This window comes from Lactuca sativa, chromosome 2 (assembly GCF_002870075.4).
Source record: "Lactuca sativa cultivar Salinas chromosome 2, Lsat_Salinas_v11, whole genome shotgun sequence".
Taxonomy (NCBI): domain Eukaryota; kingdom Viridiplantae; phylum Streptophyta; class Magnoliopsida; order Asterales; family Asteraceae; genus Lactuca; species Lactuca sativa.
This window is the reverse complement of record NC_056624.2, coordinates 133,436,523-133,457,967: the sequence shown is the minus strand read 5'-3', so window position 1 is coordinate 133,457,967 and position 21,445 is coordinate 133,436,523. Positions and strand designations below refer to the sequence as shown.

The window sequence follows — 21,445 nt, the reverse complement described above, 5'->3', positions numbered from 1 at the left end:
ACACATAACATGGTAAGCACGAAGCTTAGTGAGTTACCTAAAATACCATGCACATATAATTATCCACTCGAGGCTATAGCTCTGTAAGACCCTCTGGTCAATGTGTCTTAGTGGGACCCTCCAGTCCCACAACTCTGATGGACTCTCTGGTCCTAACTCTGTGGACCCTCCGGTCCTAACTCTGTAAACTCTGGGTAATACACAACATAAATCACAAAGAAATAATGCAAGATATCACGATACACAAATAAGCACATAAGACATCTCGATCACACAAAATACCACTCATGGTAGAGTATAGTGAGAAGACTCACCTCGGATGATGAACAACCCCTATAAACGCTGCTGCTACCACTACTAGAAAAACAACCTTTTAGGACGTGCAATGCGTGTCATAAAACACTCAAACGACGCGCAAATGCGTGTCAAGGAAGGCCCTATCATAACGAGAGACGACACACTTTTGCGCGTCGTCTATTTATGACGCGCATTTAAGACGCGTGTTTATGACACGCATTTAAGACGCGCAGTTATGACATGCAATGCATATCAAGGAAGGCCTTGTCATAAATGAAGACGACACACATTTGCGTGTCGTAACCTTACGACGCGCGTGTTTATGACACGCAATGCGTATCAAGGAAGCCCCTGTCATAAAGGAAGACGACACACATTTTTTACGTGTCATAATTTTAAATGTTTTAAAAATTATATATTTTGATATATTTTATATTTTCAAATTAAATAACACATTAGAAGTCCCATATTACAAAATAAAATACAATAAATAAGAAAGATAATTCATTGCACTAATATGTCAAATACAAATAATCATTCAAATAGTAAGTTAATGAAATACATTGCTAATATTGCTTAATATTAATTATAGAACAACAAAGCGTGTACATTAAAAGGAACCTATGAGTAATTTCTCCTTTGACAATCTCCATATAGCTTTACGCCTTGCAACCTCACGACTTGAAGATGCATTAACCAGTGTCAACTCTTCTTCTACAAGCTTGTGCATAACAAATTCTACATATTCATGCCCAAAATCAGCTACTTGAAAATGGTTCAATCAACCAAAAAAATTTATAACCAACTTCACAAGTCATAAATACTAAATTGCAAATGTTGCTCATTATCAATAACCGTAGTAGGTGTATTTTTCCTACAATAAGATGTAAGGGATTCAAGTGATGACTTACCTTTGGTTTCTTCCTATATAGTAATACACTTAGCCAATTAGTTAAAGCAAATGTTGACATTAGAAATACCTTGAGAAGTAAAAGTGCCTACATAATCAAAGCAAACGGTGTCATGAAAAGTGTTTAAATTAAATTAGTTGACCAAATCTAGCTTAATTACCTCTTGTTCACCACTGCAAAGGTCAAGAAACTCCATATCAGCAATAGGGACACCAGGTGCATTGAAGTTTGAAATTGTGGCTATTTATTGAGAAGTTGTTACTTTTATATACTGATTTAGGGAAGGTGTCATGTCATATACTGATTTACATAATGCAACTATACAGTTTTTCTTTCTTACCTTACCTTACCACTACCACAAATTGTAACCCAACAATTTGTATCTATAAAAAACCCTAATCCACCCTCCCATTTAAAATACACTTTTGGCAACATTGCCATATCATCATCTAAAAATCAATAAATTCCCCATTTTATCCCCACCCCAAAATGATCAAAGGAAGCCAACAAAATAAATTGGATCCCCGACACTAACAATAAAACACCCAAACTGCCCAGCAATAAAAGAACAACAAAAAAAGAGTATCAACATACCAAAAATAAGACTGACTGTAATTCTATATACACATGTTTGAATAGAGATATTCTATACTATTCAAACATCATTCATTCTGCCCTTTGATGTAAAAACACAAAACCTGAATTTTTGCATATCAAAGGTGGAGGTTCTCCTATGTCTACTTGTGGCATAGACTTTGAGATGTCATCCACAGAGAACGGTATGCTGCATCATACACAAATAAATATCCCCATTTTATACGATTTTGCCCCTAAAAAGATTTTACCAGATTTGAGATATTTACTTGGAGTCATCATCTAACCAGAATGAGCTGTTGACTGCAATTTTTGAGTCCTCTGTCATCATGACTCTCATATATGAAATGACCTAATTACGAAAACGCCCATAGGATTTAAGTTTTTTATGAGATGGAATTCATATTTGTTATGTGAGTAGTAACTTACTTCTGATGAAACACCGTGGGTCCCGTATGTGTCATCCCATTACATGGTGCTGATTTTGTATAGCTGTTGTATGTTAAGCACCTACATAAATGACAAAAATACACAATCTTGAATATAATAAAAGAGAAAAACGGAATTAAAATATTTATTACATTAAAATAAATTTGCTTACGGGACAAAGTTCATTGGTAATTTCATTCAAATTCTTCTTAGGCTTTTGATGTATAACAAGAATCCAACTGCTTGTCTGATATGCTTCAACTCATCCCATGTGGTCCCCGCATACTGTAAATAAATCAAATATTATTTACTACAAAATAAAAAAAATTAAATATATAAATATATAAAAAGTTCTTACTTCCTCAGTTGCATAACAACACCATTGTTCTAATTCAGCCAATCCTAACTTCACATATACACCATTACTAAACGAGCACCACTCACGTCTCAACAAAAGACTTCCACCAAAAAAATATAATCATCACCATTTTTGTAAAATAAAAAAGTTGATATACAATATATACATATTTTATGCAATTTACCTGTTGAATAGCTAAACGTTGATGAACTAGAATATCTGTGTGAATACTTTGCGCACCAAAAATGGAGGTACCTAAAAGGAAGATAGTGTGTAGGTTACTCCCTTTTACAAAAATGCAACAAACGAAATATGATATGGCATTTGTGGTTTTTGCGTCATAAAAAAATCTCTACAAAACTGATAAAACGAAGATTGTGTGTAGGTTACCCCTTTTACCACTAGCGCAAGCATGTGGGGACCACAACAAGGCCTTCTAACCAACAATATGATGTGGAACAATGTTATATGTAAATGGTCATTGTTACATATATATATATATATATATATATATATATATATATATATATATAGCATGTCATAGTGGTGCGATTTAAAACTAAACAAATAATAGTGTTTAAATTATTACATAAGAAACCGAAAGATGATAAAAGATAGATAAATAAGTAAATAAAAGTAGAGAAATAGGTACCTTGACCATTTTCATTTACACGACAGACAATAAAAACATATTTAATGAGTGAAACAGGACTAAAAGAGTATATGATCAAGGAAAGTGCCCTGATAAGATCCTCTATATTATCAATTCCTTTAGGAAATGTATTGTAGAATACGTATAGGGGAGGAGTTCCCAAATCTCCATACACAACTCCAAGACTTTGAAATGCAAGACGAAGAAGTAATATAATTGAGAATTTATGCATCAACAAACACAATCAAAGTCAAAAGTCTGTGAACAGTTTTGTTCCTTTTATACAATAAGAAAAAATCAAAAGTTGAGTAGAATCCATAATCAACTTGCTGACTACAAGAAAAAGGAATGAGGAAAACAGAAACAAGATTGACCCATATGGAAAATAAAATTAATAGAATCTACTAAAGTTGTATTCATGAGAGAGATTAACCCCAAAAAGCAAAAGCATTGAGAAAAAGAAAGTGGCATAAAGTTACCTTTTCTCTGTAAATATTCTTGAGCCTACCAGCCTCTTCGTCCATTGGCTGATCGATCTTCTACTCCAAAACCCATATGCCACCTTTGTTTTTGATCTCTTCAGTCAGATCCATTTCAATTCTCTGACCTAAGATTGAAGCAACACCAACAAATAAATCGATGGACTTGAACTCGATATTACATCCACTTTTCTCCAAATGCTCCCATAAAAACTTCAACGATGGAGCTGATATTTATGGCGGATTCAGAGATTACGATGCAAAAATAATAAAAAAAACTTATAAACCCTAAACAATAAGAATTTGAAACAGTTATGCGAAATTACTTCTAAGGCTTCTTTGGATCATAGTCTCACACTCCTCCACCGTCATGTCGTCCTTAGCGGCGGACGAGAAGCTGTTGGCAGAGGGGGTGCAGAATCGGAATCGGATCCTGCTGCCTTTTTGTTGGTGCGACGATTACGATAACTGCGGGTTTGGCCATTGAGATGCAGACGCCGGGTCCATTCGGGTTAGATCCGGTTGCATGCGGGCCTTATGTTGGGCCATTTTGCATATGAGAAGCTTTTCTACTTGGGAACACATATATGGAATCAGTAACAAAAGAATGATGCCAACCAAAGAACCCTAATGCCAGAAATATGAGATGAAGAATACCTGTTTGACGAGAAGAAGAAGACGAGATTGACTGTTCTTGGTTAGAACTACGATGCAACAAAAGCCAACTAGCTCTAACTATACGATAATCTGATGCATTAAGAAAAATTGCTCCAATTATATAATGTACGTCGATTTTAAGGAGGAATAAGATTACAAGACATCACTAATTTGGGGGATTTGAGGGAGGAAGAGAGAAATTAAATTTGGATAATGAATAGGAAGAGGAGAGTATTAGTAGGAGATAAGGTGTTGGTATGTTCGATCGATTGGGTTGATCGAAGAGGAATGCTCGAAAATGTGTTTAGTCTATTTTAGGGTTTTTAATTTGGTAGAGGATTTTGGAAGGAGAAAAAGAGGCGGGGTGTTTAATTTTTTTGGGGATTTCATTCCCCCCGTAGTCTATTAAAAAAAATGGAGAACGTGCTTCCTAAAAAATATAAAACGACGCCCTTACACGACACACTTCATATGATAGGTGCCCTCCGTGTTTTTTTGGACATTAATTTTAGGGCGCGTAAAAATGTGTGTCTTCTATCCTTCAAATTTTGGAAAACTGACATTAATTTTTAAGGCACGCACAAATGCGTGTCCTCTATTAGTGTGTGTCATTAATTGCGCGTCGTTAAAGGCTGTTTTTCTAGTAGTGTACGTACCGGCCTCTAACTCTTTGCCAAACCCACAATTATCCCAATTAGGAACTAAGTCGCAGCTCACACTCATTAGGTCTAAAGGTAGTCCACTAAACAGCCCATCAATGACCTAAAGTCCATTTGGCCTTGGTGGCCCAATAATAAGTGGGCCCTCCCGAGGCCTAACTCTTTCACATCTAATGGCAATCCCAATTCAAGGACCCAAAGCACGTATATATAATCCTTTGGTCCAAGACTCTATTGCAACAAGTCCAAACTCCAGGCCCAACACTCAAGGCCCAAAATAAGACTTAGCCCAAAAGTCCACAGCGAGATTACGCGAGGCGTACCTCTCTTGGTACGCTCAGCGTACTCACGAATCCATATTGGCCATCGGAGACACTGGGGCAGTACGCGGGGCATACATGAATTACACTCAACGTACTCCCCATATTCATTCTTTCTACTCATTTGGTCTTAAACAGTTAAGACATTACCTCAAACCCCAGATCGGGACTCCCTAATGGCACTTACTCTATAAAGTTCGTGACTTTAAGCCTTTGCATGGCTGGAAAGGTCACAAACACCCAAAACACTCACTTCCTTATCTTTAAAATCATCCTATCACATGCATTGCTTGATTCCAATGTCCAAGATTGGATTTTTATGACATAACACCACTAAATATACTCAAAGGGACGTATATTAGGCTCTAGAGTTCAACAACTCATAAAGCTTCAAGCTTTGGGGACCAAAAACCCTAAAATGGACCCAAAACAAGAACTAGCACAACAATAAGCAAGTTCAAAACTTGATACCTCTGGAAGATGCACCAACAAGAGAAGAACATAGATCCAAAAGCTAGGTGCTCAAGCTATTCTCTTTCAAAGCTCCTTCTTCTTCAAAAGCCAAACATAACAAGTGATCACCCCACTAGATCCACATGAGAAAGCCACCAAGATTCAAACTTTATGCTTTCTGGAGCTAGATCAACATGATTAGGGCTTGGATCCACAAGCTCCAAGCCAAGCAATGCTTCCTCAAGGAACTCCTTCTTCCACAATATGCACCAAAAACTCCACTAAATCACCAAAATGCTCAAGAATCACTCAAATGGAGGCTTAGGGTCGATTTCTAGGGTTTAGAAGGATGGAGGCTGAAGATATTAGGTATAGTTTTATGGAACATTCAAACCCCGGACCAATGAAATGTTTCGTTTTATATAAACTATAATAGGTATAGTTTATGGAACATTCACACTATTTTATCCTGTTCCCTAAACTATACCTATTATAGTTTATATAAATGATTCGTTTGAAATTGTGATCCCTTTGTATGAACATTATCATTTTTACCATGATAATATAATGAAATGAAAAACTAATTATATACGTTTATATAATTATACCCTTCTTGTTCAACCTGTTACAAAAGGGTTAAAGTTTTATCGAAATCAAATGTATATCTGTATGTATATTTTTATATTTTTTTTACAAAAATATAACGGAACAATTTGTATATTAACACAAATTTATCTTGTGTTTTACTTGTATTCCCCCCTCCATTAAAACATATAAAAATTGTGAAAACGTAGGGGTATGAACTCACCTCGAGTATGTTCTTGGCTGGATAATGAAGTAGTAGCGATGATCCTCGAATTAGACCATGTATAAATAGTCGTATCCTAATAGTAATATACGCAATATTATGTTTACATTAGTTAATATATTAAGAAGATATTATAAAATTACTAGATAATTTAAGAAATACTTACAAATCTTCCTAAAATCTAACGAGGAAATGGTCTCGTGGGGATTTTTTTGAAAGTGTTCTTGAGGTGCACTTGAAGATGCACTGAAAATGGTCATTGAAGATATGAAGATGTGAAGGGGATTCATATGATTTTTGAGATAATTTACGTAGCTTTGCAAGTGAAAATGAGATAAATTAGCTTGTGTTTTCGGTTTGAGCATATAAATATGGGGATAAATTGATGTGATAGGTGTATAAGGAAGTGTATTTTTATCATTTTAGGATGTGTGCCACCGATTAGAATAAGTGTTCTCGGCTTATCTTCCGAACCGAGAACCTAGATTTTGGTCTAAAGTCCAATCGAGAACTAAGGGTTCTCGGTCTAGAACATCTTCGATCAAAGAGGGTTCTCAGTCTAGGAAGGTTCCCGGCGGGGTTAGATCTCAATCATGACTTAAGGGATTTCGGTCCTTTGTTGGTCCACAAAATGATTTCGGCCTAAGTGGTTTTTGATTCCAAAAACCAAAAACACAAAACCGGGGTATAATTTACCATATTTTGGAGTATAATATTTAACTATTAAATTCTTTGACTTATGTTTGACTTCCTTTGACTTTCATTGACTTTTCTTGACTTTTATTGATCCAAAATAACCGGTTGTTACATTATCCCTCGTTAGAAGGAATTTCGACCGGAAATTATTTCTAAAGTGGCACTCATGAACTAGGGAAAAGATGTGTGTGCTTTTGTCTCATCTGATCCTCCCTTTCCCAAGTGAATTCAGGTCCCCGCTTGGCATTCCAGCAGACCTTCACTATTGCTATACAACTTTGTTTCGTTCTCTTGATTTTCATGTCCATGATTTGCACAGGATCCTCTACTAAGTGTAAGCTCTCATTAATCTTGATTTCATAAAGTGGGATTACAAGAGTTTTGTCGGACAGATACTTCTTTAGATTGAATATGTGGAAAGTGGGATGTATGTTACTGAGTTCCTATGGTAGTTTGAGTTTGTAAGCCACCGGGCAGATTCTAGCAAGAATCTTGAATGGCCCGATATACCTTGCATTTAGTTTTCCACGTTTCCCAAAACGTATCATTCCTTTCCAGGGTGAGACCTTTAACAGGACGTGGTCACCAACCTGAAACTCTAAGGGTTTTTGCCCTTAGTTCGCATAACAATTTTGTTGGTCCCTAGATGCTTTTAGCCGTTCCCGAATTTGGACGGTCTTCTCTGTAGTTTCTCGTATGATCTCGGGACCGGTGAGAGTGCTGTCTGGAACTTGTTTCTTTGCTAGTTGCATATCACCCACTTCAGACCAACACAGAGGGGATCCGCACTTAAGGACATTGAGGGCTTCAAATGGAGCAACTTTGATGCTAGTGTGATAGCTGTTATTGTACGAGAATTCAACGAGTGGTAAATGGGTATCCTAAGCTTTACCAAAATCTATCACACAAGCTCTCAACTTTTCTTCTAGCGTCTGGATGGTTCTCTCGCTTTGCCCATAAGTCTGGGGATGGTACGCTGTACTAATGTCAAGTTTGGTTCCCAAGGACTTTTGCAATGATTGCCAAAACCGTGAGGTAAATCTACTATCTCTGTCAGAGATAATGGATATTGGCACACCATGCAATCGTACGATCTCTTTAATGTACGTCCTGGTTAGCTTTTCCATATTGTCGGTTTCTTTTATTGACAGGAAGTGTGTAGATTTGGTTAATCTATCAACGGTTATCCAAATGGTGTCATGACCACCCGTGGTCTTGGGCAACTTGGTTATGAAATTCATAGTTATCCGCTCCTACTTGCATTCGGGTATGTCTGGTTGTTGTAGTAAACTCGAAGGCTTCTGGTATTCTACCTTGACCTTGGCGCAAGTTGGGCACTTGCCCACACAGGTAGCGATTTTTGCATTCATGTTTGGTCACCAATAAAGATTCTTGAGCTCTAGGTACATCTTGTCTGAACCAGGATTAACGGAGTATCTAGTCTTGTGAGTTTCGTTCATGACAACGTCCCTGAATCTGCCGAATCTCGGTATCCAGAATTGATCCATGAGATAGCGAGGTCCGTCATCCTTGACTACAAGATTTTTTTCCATTCCTCTTAAAGGCTTCACCTGTCACATTCTCGGGTTTCAAGGCTTCTAGTTGAGCCTCCTTGATTTGAGTGGACAGGTTTGAATGGATGGTCATGGCTAGTGACTTCACTCGGCGGCCCGAGTACTCTTTTCGACTAAGGGCATCTGCTACTACATTGGCCTTGCTTGGATGATAGCGAATCTTGCATTCGTAATCGTTTAGTAGCTCTACCCATTGCCGTTGTCTCATGTTGACCTCCTTTTGGTTGAAGATATGTTGAAGACTCTTATGATATATTGGAACCTAAAAGTGAACCTCTAGCAATCCAAAATCCATTTGTCAATTCCGAAGTCAAGCTGTTCCAAAATGAAGTGTACTCTAGAATTGTTTTGTGTTCGGATCTAAAGTCAAGGTGGTGAATTTAAGGTAGAGTGAAGGCATTCCAAAATGGATGTTTATGTCCAGAACGTTTGTTCTTCCTAGATCAATGTTTTGTTTCTTTGCATTAGTTCTAATTGTCTTTTACTTGATTTAACTAGTCATAGGACTTTATCTTTAGTCAACTTGGATATTCAGAGTGTCAGATGTAACTCTTTTATCTAGTCCTTTGATTGTAATTGGTTAGTACTATGTCTCAAGTACTCCTATTTATAGGAACGTTTAATGTTAAATCAACGACGGATCACTTTCAAACACTTTTAGTTATATTCAAGTTACTTCATCTTTCTGAATATTCTTTCAAACATTTTTCTTGTTCTTCATTTATTAACTTTACTTTGATCTTTATTCTCATTCTTCATTTATGGCTTGATCAGTTATTGAATGCATCAAATCAAACTTGACTGGTCTATCCAGGCTTGACTAGAACATTTATTATCAAGCAGACATTGATCTTAAGCATTCACTCAAGGTTTGATTTTTCAAACCTTGACCCTGCGCATCAAATCGTTCTTGTTCTCACAATTGGTATTAGATCTTGAGTGGTTGTCCTTTGAATCCATAAGATCATATTACAGTTGGTTTGAAATTACCTTGGTGTTTTGACCATTTCTGTGTTAAGGATAAAAGTTCTTCTATATACAACTTTTGCTTGAAGATATCTTAACTTCAATGGCTGCTTCTAATCCCCAAGAAATGATATCAATGCAAATCGCAAATAGCGTGGGTGGCCCTACACGTGCCTCATTGCTAGTTGTGGAAGAATATGATCATTGGAAAGTTAGAATTGAAAGATTTTTATTAGCTAAAGAGAAAGGTGAAGCTATTTGGAGATCCATCAAAGAAGGCCCTCATGTTCCTATAAGAACAGTTGTAAAAGATGATGCTGCTCAGCTTATGGGTCAAGATGAGACTTGTCCAGCTCCTCTGACAGCTGATGATATTGAGAAGTTGCATGTTGATCAAGTCGCCTTCTCTGAAATGGTGTTTGGTGTTCCTTCTTTTACTCTTTCAACACGTTAAGTTGTGTAAATCAGCAAAAGAAATTTCGGACACTCTCCAAGATCTGATAGATGGCTCGGAAAATATGAAAGACAAGCGTCTCACTTCGGTTGCCAATGACTTTGACACCTTCATTACCACTCCTGGTGAATCAGCCGCCTCAGCCTCTAACCGATATCGAATCGTTGCTAACAACATGACTGCACATGGGATTGTCTGAACTCCTTTGGAGTAAAATCTCAAGTTCATTAACAGCCTCGGTAAAGGGTGGGGAAATTTGAAATCTTGTCTCCAAAGTAATGGTTCATTGAAAAAGATGAAGCTTTATCAACTTTTTGATGAACTTCAAGGACAAGAATCCAATGTTGCTCAGACCATAAGGGAACTCTCCGGTGGTCCTCTTGCTCGTGTCAACTCCTATGAACCAACCATTCCGAATCCTTCTACCTCGGATCCTTTCAAACCCATTGTTCCATCAGTTCAATTTTTTTTACCTGTCTTACCCACACAAAACTATCATGTTAATGATTCTGAAGCTATAGATTTTGAACTCTGTTTCCAACAAGAAATTGATATACTCTCCATGAAATATAAACGTCCTTTCAATCCATCTTATAAACCCTACAAAAATCGATTCCATGCTCCTCACCAAAATAATCCTCAACCTTACTCTCCTCCAGAATCTCAACCAACTTCGGAAAATCCTCCCTCATACAAACCGAACATCTCAAAACGAAACTCTACTTCGGAATCACCACAGAATCTAAAATCAAACAAGCCAAAAATTATGTGCCACAAATGTAGACATGCAAACCACTTTGCAAAAGATTGCTTGGCTGAAGCTCCGCAAAAGCCAAAGATCAAGGACTCTGCATACTACGTCCGAAGAGCTCAAGAGATGGCAGAAAGTGAAAAAACCTTTGTAACAACTGTATCAAGGGATGTAGAAGGATATTGGTCATCAGGAGATGATGATGACATGGTGAATGGAAGGAACATGTGCTTGATGGCAAGACAAACCGTTGAATGTGACGAAGGATATTGGTCCTCTGGGTCTGAAGATGAAGATGATGTTGCTGAACCACACTATTGCTACATGGCCACCAACGATCCACTTGGTCGAAGCATCGTTCAGCAGGTAAAATCTATGATTACTGATAATAACTTTGATTTGTCTCTTTGTGAACCAAAAAAATATGAGCACCATCTATAAAGCCTATGAGTCAGCCATAGAATCCAGTGAAACAAACAATTGTGAATTAAATCGTCTTAGGTTACCTTTTGAGGATAAAAAGTTGAAAATCGAGTCTTTAGAGCATGAGTTTGTAATGTCAAAACATGAATGTATCATTTTAAAAGACAAATGTGAAATCAGCTATTCCGAAAGAAATCTCTTGATTTTTGATAACAAACGTCTCAACGCTAAGATAGATGCTTTGCATAATTTTATTAACATACTTGAATCAAATATAGAAATGACTCATAACTTTCGTCATCCGTGGTCAAAAAGCTCCTAGTCTAGGAAGCGAGTTTCCGAAAACAATTGCTCGTCCCTTGAAGGAATTGTAAAATTTGACATTTATGGGAGAGGTTCCAAACATCAAACATTCGGACACCCCTGTTTCTCCCTTGTCACCCCTTCCTGAGACCATAGACCACTTTGCTTCCCTAATTCCTGATTTTCAACCTATAATTATTAAGAGTCCTGATTCCATGTAGTTTCCGCCTCTGATAAACCCGGACCTAAATCGGACCTCCAACACTCAAAAGTCTGTTGTTCAAAATCTGAACCCAAGCCCTCCTAACAACTGTGTTATTGAGGAAGTCTTTCCAGAATCAACTTTGTCTGAACCATTAGAGTGTGTTTGGGTATCCTAGATAGTGAAGTCGATGAGAGAATCTCATTCGATTCCAAACCACAGGCAATTTCAAAAGCAAATATGGTTCCCATTAAGCCTGTGTTCAACAATCCTTCAGTAGGATAGACTTCAAAATCCTCATCTCAATCCAAAAGAAAACCAATGTTGAATAGGAAGGATATAGTAGATCCTAAGGTAGAAGCTCGAAATGCTCACAAATAGGAAGTTCAGACTATAGAAAATTCAAGATTCCTTAAGAACTCCAAAAATAGTGTATCTTAGAATTTTCATTCATCGACCCATAGTGAAAACTCCTTCACACCCACTAAGATCCACAAGAGACCTTCTAACTCTCTCAGCCCTATAGAACTAAAGAAAATGATCAGTACCAATCAGCCTAAATCTTGTGTGAATACCACATCTGTCTGAAACATTTCTCCTCGGACTATTTCGTTTGCTTTCATTGCTAAATTTGATGGCATAATTTTTAAACCCACATTTTCTAAAACAAAAGTGTCATCAAGAAAATAAAAAATTGTTAAGAACAAAAAACTTTTCAAAATCATCAAAGCAACATCTTGTATGGAAAGTCAAATCTCACATTGATACACCAACAGTTCCGAAGGTCACTGTTGCTCCCACCACTTTGGAAAAATCAGGTCCCAAGAAAGTGATTCCAAACCCTCAAGTCATTGAATATGACTACTGGATAGATGAAAAGACATTAGCATTTTTTCTATCTCCTAAGAACTCAAAAGACATTTCCAGGAAACACAAAGTTGTTCCAAAGTCATAATCAAAGACCAAAGCCCGTGCCTAGGTCCCTAAATCTAACTCAGAGCATAAAAACTCCACCACTCACTAATTTTGCAGGCACTTTGTGCTTCGGAGCAAGAAACAATATGGTATATTGATAGTACTTGCTCCATGCACATGACAGCTCATAAAGATTTTCTACGAGATCTAAAGTTTTCTCCTAATGTTGGTTTCATGACCTATGGAAACAAATCAAATTCATGGTTATGGAATACTCACAAATAGAAATTTCACTATCTCAAATGTGGCTTATGTAGCTGATCTAAAACATAATTTGATAAGTGTTGCTCAGCTCACTGACTCAAACCGACGTGTTGAATTTTTCAAGAAGCACAACTATGTAATGACTGAAGATCGAAAGGAGTGTTTAATCAAGTCAAACCACAACAAGAACATGTACCCACTCAACATCAACATGATTATTGTCAGACCGCAACTCTGCCTTCTCTCCAAAACCGTTCCTGACGTCAGTTGGTTATGGCACCGAAGGATCGCTCATCTAAACTTTCGTTACATGAATGATCTCGTATCCGGTGAAATGGTGATAGGTTTACCTCTTCTCAAATTTGAAAATGATCATTTCTGTGCTGCTTGTGAGTGTTCAAAGCAATCAAAGAAGGGTCATCCTGTTATCATCGAAAAATCAATCTCAAAACCATTAGAGCTTCTACATATTGATCTTTGTGGACAATGAACTATGGATAGTCTTCGTCATAAGAAATACGTTCTTGTGATTGTTGTTGACCTTACAAGGTTCACTTGGGTCTTCTTCCTCGGGCTGAAATCCGAAACAGCCTCTAAGCTCATCAATTTTAACAAACGAATAAAAGTTCTCATCAAAATCCTAGTTAGGAGAATCCGAAGTGACAATGGCTCGGAATTCACTAACTCAACCATTCAGAAATTCCTTACTGAGAAAGGAATTGACCACAACTTCTCAACTCCTTACACTCCACAACAGAATGGTGTAGTTGAAAGATGCAATAGAACTCTAGTTGAAGCTGCTCGATCAATGCTAAACTTCGCAAATCTACCACTCTATCTCTAGGCTGAAGCCGTTTCAACTGCATGTTTCACTCAAAATAGGAGTATCATCAATCGACGCCTCAATATGACACCATACGCAGCAATGAATGGTCGGAAGCCAACCATCTCGTTTCTCCATTTCTTCGGATGTCGAGGCTTCATCCAAACCAATCGTGATCAGCTTACAAAGTTCCAACCCAAAGCTGATGAAGCAATCTTTCTTGGGTACTCTTCAAAGTCAAAGGCGTATCGAGCTCTCAACCGTCGAACTTGGGTTATTGAGAAAGTTTTGATGTCACCTTTGATGACAACTGCATTTGGAATTATGCTCCCCTACATGTTACAACTCACATTATGGAGTCTGATGCTCCAACCTCAGAATGTCCGAATGTTCAGATATTTCATGAAGATGATTTTGAAACTTTGTTTGGACCTTCTGAAATAACACTTGATTCGGAGTCAAGTCAACCTTCCTCATCCATTCCTACCTAGCAACCTGTTTCCGGTCCTGTACCCTCTCTTTCTCCATTTGATTCTAAACCATTTCAACCTTCTTAGGTTGAGGGGGAGAATGGTCAACCCTCACTTGAATCAAATGTAGATGTATTCCAAGATGCAGCTTTTGATTTCGACGACTCCAATCCTATCAACAATGATGACAATGAACATTTCTTTGAGTTTCTTTCTAATGATGATGTCAACCTCTTTGGTTCAGAAGTTCAGGGGAGCATCACCCTCAAATTCAAACCGTTCAGGGGGAGCAACTCAATCCTACTGTTGATATTGGATCATCTGCTGCTCAAGAATTTCCAAGGTTACACGTTTGGACCAAGGATCATCCTCCCAACCAAGTTATTTGAAATCCTAATGCTCGTGTACAAACTCGCTCTGCTGCAAGTGTTTAAAATGAATGTCATTTTTTAGAATTTATTTCCATAGTTGAACCAAAATCCATCAAGGAAGCTTTAGAGCATGTTGACTGGATTATAGCCATGCAAGAAGAATTGGAAGAATTTGATAGAAATGAAGTATGGTCTCCCGTGCCTCCTCCACCAGATCACCCTATTGTTGGTACTAGATGGGTGTTTCGCAACAAGTTAGATGACGCAGAAGTTATTATTCGAAACAAAGCAAGATTGGTGGCTAAAGGATTTACTCAGATCGAAGGCCTCGACTACGATGATACATTTGCTCCCATTGCACGTATCGAAGCCATCATAATCTTTCTTTCTTATGCTGCTCACAAAGGCTTCAAGGTTTACCAAATGGATGTTAAGAGTGCTTTTCTAAATGGTGAACTTGAAACTGAAGTATATCTTTAATAACCTCCTGGTTTTGTTAATCTCTCATATCCGAGCCACTGCTACAAGCTCCGGAAAGCTGTCTACGGCCTAAAGCAAGCTCCTCGCGCATGGTACGAGACCCTTACAGACTTTCTCAAGCGTTCAGGTTTTCAACAAGGAATTTTAGATCTCACTCTATTCCGAAGATCAAATTGTAAACATCTCACGCTGGTCCAAATTTACGTTGACGACATCATTTTTGGATCTACGGATTCATCAATGGTTGCTGACATTGCAAAACTTATGATCAATCAATTCCAAATGAGCATGAATCGGGAGTTAAGTTTCTTTCTTGGTCTCCAATTCAAATAGACTAACAGAGGAATTTTCATCCACCAAGAGAAGTACATTTCGGAACTCCTCAAAAAATACTCAATGGACACCTGTCCCTCTGCCAGGGTACCCATGGGCTTTGGACACAAGATCTTTGCCGACCCTTTAGGTGTAGCTGTTGATGAAAAGAAGTACAGAGGAATGATTGGATCTCTTCTCTATCTCACAAAAAATCGTCTAGACATTATGTTTTCAACATGTTTGTGTGCCAGATTTCAAGTCAACCCAAAGATGTCTCATCTCCTGGCTGTGAAACAATATTTCCGATACCTCAAAGGTACAAAGAGTCTCGGAATCTAATACCCAGCAAATGAGAGCTTCCTACTTAAATAATATTCAGATTCAAACTATGGTGGTCTTCAACTTGATAGAAAAAGCACCTCAGTTGGCTGTCAATTTTTAGGTGGTCGATTGGTTAGTTGGTCATCCAAGAAACAGAATTGCATTACACTCTCTACAGCTGAAGCAAAATACATTGCTGCTGCCAGTTGTACCTCTCAAGTTCTATGGATGAAGTCTCAACTCTTGGATTATGGTTACCGTTTTCAGCGCATTCCTATCTATTGTGATTCTCAAAGTGCCATCGCAATTTCTCACAATCCAATTCAGCACTCCATGATGAAGCACATTGACATACGGTACCATTTTATAAAAGATCATGTTTTAAATGGTAACATTGAACTTATTTTTGTTCCATCTGAAGATGACATTGTTGATGTCTTAACTAAGGCATTAGATGAAACCAAGTTCAATGGTTTTCTGAACAAGATGGGTATGATGATTCCAGATCCTCAGTTCTTTCAAAAGACTTGTTCTCTTTGATGGAAGTATTTGATAGTAAATTGGTTCCGATCTCAAAAGTTTTTTTGGAACTATTTTCTCTCAAAATACAAAAGATCATTTTACTTGTCTTTATTTCTAACCGTAACTTGAATCTTAAGTTTTACAGCTCATCCTAATCATTTGTTGTTCTAAGTCCACATAGTCATCTTGATCACTTTTTGCATCCCATAATACACTTCACTTTTTGCATCTCGAAACATACTTCATAATGGCATCCCGCAATTCCACTCCAGAAAGGTATTGCATTCTATACTTCGGAATTCTCAAATCTTGTTCTGGAATGTCTTACAAATTCTTTTCCGGAAATTCTTTAAATTCAAACTGATCTCATTCCGGACGTCTTTTAATTTTTTTTAAATCTGGAACTCAACCTTTTACCCTCCAGATTTCGACTATCCGGAATCGATCATTTGGAAACCCAAGAGTTAATAAGGTGAAATGTTTTCTTTGTAACGATAACATGTGAGGATTGTTATCTTCCTTGGAATTCATTCCACGATTGCACGTCTCCTAAAAGCAACCATCAAATCGCCGTTTGGGTTTTCTATTTCTAGCTACAAAGCAACCCTACTTTTCCCTCCCATGTCTATTCACCTCCAAAAAATGGTTATTCATTAAATGCAACCCGTTTTGGCTTCGAATCCTCATCATTACTTCCCTTAACCCGACCCGTTTTCCTTACCTATAAATACTCCCCAAACATACCTTTTACCTCCTTACGTACTCAAATCCCTCAAAGACTCTCAAATTCTCTTTGTGTTCTTCAATCTTTCAACTCGTTGCAACAATGGCTTCTCAACCCTCATCATAGAAAATTGTACTATCTGCCTAAACTCCCAAGAAATCGATTGCCAAGAAGAAACCCTTCAAGAAATCATCATCTGAGCCTTTTCTTAGGGACACAACCCAAGCGTTTTCACTATACCCTATGTATTATGATGTATCCATCAGAGTCATGATCGATTTTATGGCAAGCCATCCCATCTCCATCCCTCTCACCAAAGTCCCTGAACCACCTCTCCCACTTCATCATCTTCACAGAGCCTTCACCAGAATCAAACTCAAAGACTATGTTCTGGAAACGAAAATAATTGACTCATTTTCCCTCCTGGATATTCAATCCAACATCTCGGACACAATGAAGAAGGTTACCACTCTTGAGTCTTTCATGGCCAAGCTTAACACCAAGATCGACGAAAAGGTGTTCGGACTGGACTCCAAGCATGACGCCATTCTCCAGTCCCTATCCACTCAGTCTGTACCTTCCGTGGTTGAAAGGGAAGCTCAATTAGATCAACTGATCTCCATCAGGGTCAAACATTCGATTGAAGAAGTTGAAGGTAAGTATGATGCTTCATTTGAGCACTATCTCGACACCATCACCACTATGCTCAAGGTTCATGACGACTTGATTTCTGCTACTAATGATCTTATCAAGCAAACCCATGTTTGTCATGAGAAACATATTCAGAGGCTGGAGAATCAAGAAAAATAATGAAATGAAACTGCTTCGCTCTACATGGAACATTGTTGATGTTACGAATCGCAAGTTTGTTGAGATGCTTGATATCCTTGGACATCTATTCGATCATCTCTCCTCCCAAGCGCCAAATTCAGAAGCTTATGATGCGCTCACTCGTCAACTTAACACCGACCTTCAGAAAGTGTTTATCGAGTTTGATGATCTGAAGGACTCATTGCTGCTTGCACCGGTTCCAAAAGCGACCGATGCAAGAGGGGGAGAAGGTTCGAGTGAACCAGGTCTGATCCAGCCATGGAAGCTGGCCTCGGTTTTTCAATTCCGACATGAAGATCTTAGTTCCGATGATGAAGTCCAAGTCTTTTACGGACTAGGAAACAACTCTGATGATGATGAAGACAATGATGAAGAGAAATATGTCACCAAAGGAGTTATGGCTATTGGAGCTCCTCGAAAGATTTTTCCTAAGCAAATGACTGAGGAAGAGAAACGAATTTGGCCAGCAGTTTCATGGCCATCTTCTTTACCGTATGTTCTCCAAAGAGGTATTCAAATAGCCAAGGCCAAATCCTTCCTCACTTCTTAAGCCTTCCGAGCCACACCTTTCATGTTACCTCCTATTTTGGAGCTAAAAATCACTCCAATTGACGAAGGTTCTCCTCTTCGGACTCCAGAAGATATTCCGGAAGAACCTCTTCCATCCTTCCTCCCAAGGTTAATGTGGATGAGAACATGTTGCTTGTGATCTCAGTCCTGAACTAAAGCAAAGACAAATGCAAGAAGCCTATCACAGATTCCGGACCTCCACCAATGCAAAAACTTGGATGGTAATAGGAAGAAATAATCAACGCTTTAGAGGCAGTATCTGGATCCAAGCGCTCAAAGACAACCCTGATCTGATGCGTGGCATTTCTCCTCTCTTTCGTGAAGGCAATCTTAAGTATGTTGACTTAGTACCCTTTATGTACTACGACATTCCTTCCGACAATTTCAAACATGTTGATCTTCTTCTCTCTCCCTTCATCAAATTCTACATCAAATTCGCTCCTCTCCATCCCAATGACAATCCGGAGGTCACCATCCGGACAGAGCGTGAAAGGCTTAAAACCTTCTATGCCAAGAATGCACTTTCCCTAAAGGAAGTTTGGACGACGAAGAAGATTACCAAGATCTCTGGGTACTGATGAAAGGTCCTCACCAAGTTTGAACTCAAATGTCCACTCTTCCAACACCATGTTATCAGGAACAAACCATCCTATCAAACCATCACCGATGCTGAGTTTTCGGCGATGAATCTAAACGACATTCTGACTTTAGCTTCTCACCTCCGAGGACTTCAAAAAGATGATATCATTATGGGTGCTTACCATACAACCTGAGCTTCCTTAAAGACTATGTTGCGGAATTTAATCGACATGACTATGAGCTGACCCATCTTTTCAGAACCAAAGACTTTGTTGCCAAGATAGATTACATGCTTCCGGAAGCTGATCTGCTAGCCGAAGGCCCTATTGATGACCTGGTTCTAGGCTTTGTATACAAGACCAAGAAGACAAACATAAAGGACTTTTTTCCGAGTCCTTGACAAACACATGGTTCCTACAAAAGCTCTCAAGAAGTTCATCAACTGTGCAACCAAGTCTGAAGCTCTGGAGCATGTCAAAGCAAAGCTTGTGAGTCAGTTGTCCTGGTACATTAAAGTCCAAGAATGGATGTTCAGATCCTACGCATTCATCAAAGAAAAAGCTACCTAAGCTGACGTGATTGCTAAGTTCACTTAGGGGCAGATTGTTGGAACCTAAAAGTGAACCTCTACCAATCCGAAATCCATTTGTCAAATCTAAAGTCAAGCTGTTCCGAAATGAAGCGTACTCCGGAATTCTTTTGTGTTTGTATCTAAAGTCAAGGTGGTGAAGTGAAGATAGAGTGAAGGCATTCCAGAATGGATGTTTATGTCCATAATGTTTGTTGTTTCGAGATCAATGTTTTGTCTCTTTGCATTAATTGTAATCGTCTTTTACTTGATTTAACTAGTCATAGGACTTTATCTTTAGTCAACTTGGATATTTAGAGTGTCAAATGTAACTCTTTTATCCATTCCTTTGATTGTAATTGGTTAGTACTATGTTTCATGTACTCTTATTTATAGGAGCATTCAATGTTAAATCAACAATGGATCACTTTCACTCACTTTTAGTTTTATTCAAGTTACTTCATCTTTCTGAATATTCTTTCAAACATTATTCTTGTTCTTCATTTATTAACTTTACTGTGATCTTTATTCTCATTCTTCATTTATGGTTTGGTCACTTGTTGAATACATCAACTCAGACTTGACTGGTCTATCCAGGCTTGGCTAGAACATTTATTAGCAAGCATACATTAATCTTAAGCATTCAATCAAGGTTTGAGTTTTCAAACCTTGTCCCTGAGCATCAGATCATTCTTATTCTCACTTGATTTGTGAAGATTCAGCACTTCGTACCATAAAAGTAGTGCCTCCATATTTTCAGAGAAAATACTATTGCCCCCAGTTCAAGGTTGTGTGTAGTATAGTTGACTTCGTGATTATTGAGTTGTCTCGAGGAATAGGATATGACCTTCCCTCGTTGCATAAGTACACAACCTAGCCCTTGTTTGGACGCATCACAACAGACTACAAAATCTTCTGTCCCTTCTGAGAGGGACAAGATCGGGGCTCTGTATAGGGTTCGCTTTAGTGTCTGGAAAGCAGTTTCTTGCTTCTTTTCCCAGTTGAAGGTTAAACCCTTCTGTCTCAAGGTGGTGAGTGGCTTCGCGGTTTTTGATAAGTTTTGGATGAACCTCTTTTAGTAGCCGACGAGGCCTCAGTATTGACGAATTTTGGTTGGTGTTCTTGGTGTTGCCCATTTTTCAATCGCTTTAATTTTGGAGGGATCTACTTGTATTCCTTCCTCACTAACCACATCACCTAGGAAATCCAGCTTTTGAATCCAGAATTCGCATTTTAAGAACTTCGCATACAACTTCTCTGCTCATAATGTTTCCAAGACTTGTCGTAAGTGTTAGTTGTGTTCTTCCTTAATTCGGTAGTAGACTAATATGCCTTCGATGAAAACTATTATGAATTTGTCTAAGTAAGGTCGGCACACACGGTTCATCAAGTCCATGAACACCGCGGGTGCATTTTTTAATCCGAAGGGAATTACTACGAATTCATAGTGACTGTAGCGAGTTCTGAATGCGGTTTTAGGAATATCATCCTCCTGGGCTTGTAGCTGATGGTATCTTGAAATTAGGTCGATCTTTGACAAGAAACTTGCTCCTTGTAATTGGTCGAAGAGGTCATCGATTTGAGGTAGAGGGTATCGATTTTTAATGGTGAGTTTATTTAGTTCTCGGTAGTTTATGCACATGCAGAACGACCCATCCTTCTTTTTCACGAATAGGACCGGTGCTCCCCAAGGTGAGAAGATTGGT

General features: G+C 38.3%; 1 pseudogene; it reads right to left on the bottom strand.

The window, feature by feature from the left end:
* Positions 1–1,874: 1,874 nt before the first annotated feature.
* On the bottom strand, positions 1,875–3,765 carry LOC111912144 (myosin-11-like; annotated as a pseudogene).
* Between the last annotated feature and the right edge of the window lie 17,680 nt (positions 3,766–21,445).